We start from the raw sequence: 4,571 nt of genomic DNA, 5'->3' as shown, positions 1-4,571 counted from the left end.
TGTAGTCTCAGCCTCCTGGGCTCAAGTGATCCTCCAGCCTCAGCCTCCCAAGTAGCTGGAACCACAGGCATGCGCCTAGCTAAATTTTTAAATTTCTTTGTAGAGTCAAGGTCTCCCTTTATTGCCCAGGCTGGTCTCAAACTCCTAGCCTCAAGCAATCCTCCCACCTCCGCCTCCCAAAGTACTGGGATTACAAATGTGAGCTACCACGCCTGGCTGGTAAGCATTTTATTTTTAAGTGTTTAATACTATTACCTTAGGTATCAGCTGACTGCCAAGGGTTCCATGGGCCACAGAGGGCCCCTGGAAAGGGAACACAGTTTTGTGAGACTGGGCTGGGAGCCAGGCTGGGCCGAGGTGACTTGGGTCCCTCAGGCCTCACTGGGGAGCGGGAGGGAGGCTGGGTGAGAAAATAGAAATGGCAGGAGCTTGGAATGCAGAATTCCTGCTCAATGTGAGGATGAGCCCAGCACTTTCTGTGTGTTATCTTAGTTCATCTCACAAAAGCCCTAGGAAGGGATGACTACGATGATGCCCATTATATAGCTGAGGAAACTGATGCTCAGAGAGGTCCTCTCCTGCCTCCCTCGCAAATGTGTGATGTGTGCAGGGCACAAATGCAGAACTGCCTGGCCTAGGCCTGCTCTCTGCTCCCAGCCGTGGCTCCAGCTGCCCGGCAGAGGAAGGAGAGTGAGTTTACCCTGATGAGGATGGGCAGAGGGGAGCAGGGGAGGCCGGCCACTGCGATCTGAAGCAGCGCGGCCCCGTCCAGGCGGGGCTCTGGTTTGAGTCTTCAGGCCCCGCGCTCTTGGGCTTCCTCTTTTTGTTTGTCGTGTTGGTGTTTATATCAAGGCTCTTCGGGGACTCAGCTTTGGGCTTGGTGCAGTGGCCTGTACATCCCACCCTGCAGGCCGACTCCTTTGAAACTACGGGAGCCCTGGGTTGCCATATTTGTCTTCCACATGCAGAGCAGCGAGCCTGGGAATCTGTCCTCAGGGGACGCAAGGCAGGCAGTAGGGCTCAAGTGGGCAGCGGGGCTCGAGTGGGCAGCGGGGCTCGAGTGGGCAGCGGGGCTCGAGTGGGCAGTGGGGCTCGAGTGGGCAGCGGGGCTCGAGTGGGCAGCAGGGGTGGACGGAGCACACCCCGCAGGCCCAGCCAGACCACCACCCCGTATGCCTTCACTGCTGCCTCCCAACCCCCCGTGCCGAAGGCTCGCTGTTGTCTCCTGTCGATGAAGGGGCTGAAGCTTTAGAGGGAGCTATACCAGCTCACGTTCACAAACCCATGGGGCCAAGGTCAAACTCCAGGCTGGCCCCCAACCCACTGAGCCACAGGGACTGAGGGCAGTGGGGGAGAAGACCCATTTCCAGGCCACGCTGGCCCTGTCAGTGGCAGTCACCAAATGGCATCTCCATCATTTGGGAATGCTCTTGGTTGTCACCAAGGAAAACCCAACTAACAGTAGCTTAAACACTTCAGGATTGATTTTTCGTATTAACAAAGAGTCTGTTTGTTGGTGCTGGTTTAACACAGGGGTTGTCTATCTTACTGTGGATATTTTGGGCTAGATCAATCTTTGTTGGGGGGCTGTCCGGTGCATTGTAGAACGTTTAGCAGCATCCGTGGCCTCCACTGCCTAGAAGCCAGTAGCGTTCTCTCCCCCAAGTCAGGACTATCAAAAATGTCTGCAGACATTGCCAAGTGTCCTCCGGATTTAGCGGTATGAGGAACAGTGTCTATGAGTCTCCTGGACTTTGCCTCATGGTCACAATATGACTGCCACAGCTCCAGACATCCCACCCATGTTTAGGCCAGAAAGAACAATAAAGGTACCAACTGCTTCTGTGTCTTTTAGCAGAAAAGTGGAAGTTTTCACAGAGGCCACGACAGGCTTCCACTTAGGTCTCATTGGCCCCAACTGGGTGACATGACATGGTCACCCTCTGCTGCAAGGGAAGCTGGAAGAGCAATGAGATATTTTTCCAACCCTTTAGTGGTAATGGGTAAGGAAGAAGAGGGTGGGAGTGGCTGCCCACAGTGCCCGCCACTATCCTGGGACTTTTATACAAGGGCACCTGTCTTCACCACTATTAAACATCAAGACTGTGTCACTTTACTGGGGTTGAGCTGAAGGTTTTAAAAAGCGGTGAGATCTTGGACCTGGGAATGTCTTTTGAAATCTGACTTGTCTGGAAATTCCATATCTCCATCTCAGGCCTGCCTCCCGTGGTTCGATAACCTCTTCACTCCTTCCCCTTGCTCATGCACTCACACTTTCCCAGCCTTTCCTGGGTTCCTGGGACAGGATTTCCCTCAGACTGAGAAGTTAGGGAAGCCTTGGCTAGCCAGGGATGGAAAGAAGATCCCAAGTCAGTGTCTCAGTGACAGCACTGCAGGGGTGACCAAGATCCGGTGACCAGTGCCAGGCCCTGTGCTCTGCCCACGGAATCACAGGATCCTCCCACTGACTATGTGGCAAGTGCTGTAATTATCCCCATGTATAGAAGGTTTGTTAAGGATGATGGCCAGGGCCACACAGCTAGTGAGGGTAGGGCTGGGAGCCTAGGCCCCCTGGCTCCAGCCCTGCTCCTTGTCCCTTCTCTGTCCAGCCTTGGGGCAGCCTGTTCATGGCCACACCATCCAGGACCACATCAGTGTGGGTTGTGGCTCTGCGAGCTGTCTGATAAATGGCCTTTGCCATTTATCCCTTGGTCAAGGCTGCAGGCAGCATAGGCTCAGAGAGCCCGGGGCTGGTCAAGCCTTGAGCCTGCTCTGTCCTGAGCTTGCCCATCTATGGAAACAGGGGTTTGGACTAACTGCCCTTATTGATTCATGAATCAGGCGAGCAGGGCTAGAACTGCCAACACCCCCATTGCAGCTCAGGTGACAGCTGGGGTGAATGGAGTCATTTCCTCCCTGAAGTTCTAATCCTGACTTTCCCTTGCCCCACTTGGCTGTGTGGTCTTGAGCACTTCACTTGGCCTCTCTGAGGGTGCACCTGCCCCACCCTAAAGCAGGGAGACAATGTCTTCTAAATGCTGTTGGGGAACAAAATGAGATCAGGGACCCAGCTTGCCGTGAACTGCCCTTGGTGGCATTAGAGAAGCCACGCTGAGCCTTGGCCCTTTCCCTTTTTTTTTTTTTTTTTTTGAGATGGAGTGTTGCTCTGTTGCCAGGCTGGAGTGCAGTGGCGCCGTCTCAGCTCGCTGCAACCTCCACCTCCCAGGTTCAAGTGATTCTCTTCCCTCAGCCTCCTGAGTAGCTGGGACTACTGGCGCACACGACCACGCCCAGCTGGTTTTTATATTTTTAGTAGAGACAGAGTTTCCCCATGTTGGCCAGGATGGTCTCAGTCTCTCGACCTCGTGATCCGCCCACCTCGGCCTCCCAAAGTGCTGAGATTACAGGCGTGAGCCACCGCGCCCTTAAAACTGGGCCAAGAGCACCTACGTATGACAAAGGTGGTTTCCAGATTATCACTTAATGTATGTAAGACACCCAGTCCAGGACTAGCCTAAAACAGGCTTTCCAAGGCAACTGACCTCGACTGTTATTAGTGATTTGTAAAGAATTAACCACATGAAGGGACCCGGCACTTAGAAAGTCCTCATTAAATGGCAGGAACTGTATTTCTCACTTCTGAGCCTTTGCATTCTGTTCCCTCCACTGTTCCCTCTGTGCAAACGGCTGTCTCTCTCATAGCTCCCAGAGGCCTTCCCTGTGGATACCAGCCCTCTTGGCCTCCCCTGGGCCCCTCCTCTTGTGCTCTACTCAGCACTTGCCTAGGAAATTTTCCCTACATAGAACTCTAATACTAAACATTTTCATTCATGCATGGTCTCTTGTCCCCTCTTAAAATGGAAGCTCCAGAGGGATGTTTATTTCCTACTTGTTGTGTCCCTGGGACCAAGAACATGGGCCTGGCATGTGACGGGCCATTCGTAAGTGTGTGTTTGGGGTCATTCATAAACGTGTGTTTGAGGCTGGGTGTGGTGGCTCAGCCTGTAATCCCAGCAATTTGGGAGGCCAAGGCAGGAGGATTGCCTAAGCACAAGAGTTCGAGACCAGTCTCTACACAAAATATAAAATTATCCTGGCATCGTAATACTCACTGGTAATCCCAGTTACTTGGGAGGCTGAGGCAGGAGGATGGCTTGGAGCCGGAGAGGTCGAGGCTGCATTGAGCTATGATCGCTACACTCCAGCCTGGGCAACACGGCGAGACCTTGTCTCACAAAAAATTTTTAAAAAAGTGTGTGTTTGGGTGAATGACTGATTGTTAGGCAGAAGTTGGTGACCCGTGGCGACATGCGGCCGCCGGAGGGGCGGAGAGATTGGTGATCCAGAAACCCAAGGGGGCCGGGGGTGAAGGAGTACGACCGGACCCGCACCTGGGCAACCGCGTCTCCAGCCTTCACGGTCCTGTCCCGCCCCCTTCCGGGCAGGCAGAGGCCCCGAGGCTGCCCCGCCGCCTGGTTGTTAGGCAGAAGTTGGTGACCCGTGGCGACATGCGGCCGCCGGAGGGGCGGAGAGATTGGTGATCCAGAAACCCAAGGGGGCCGGGGGTGAAG

The sequence above is a fragment of the Colobus angolensis genome, unplaced genomic scaffold (genome assembly GCF_000951035.1).
Source record: "Colobus angolensis palliatus isolate OR3802 unplaced genomic scaffold, Cang.pa_1.0 Scaffold156, whole genome shotgun sequence".
Lineage (NCBI taxonomy): Eukaryota > Metazoa > Chordata > Mammalia > Primates > Cercopithecidae > Colobus > Colobus angolensis.
The sequence above is the reverse complement of the archived record's forward strand: the minus strand, read 5'-3'. Positions refer to the sequence as shown.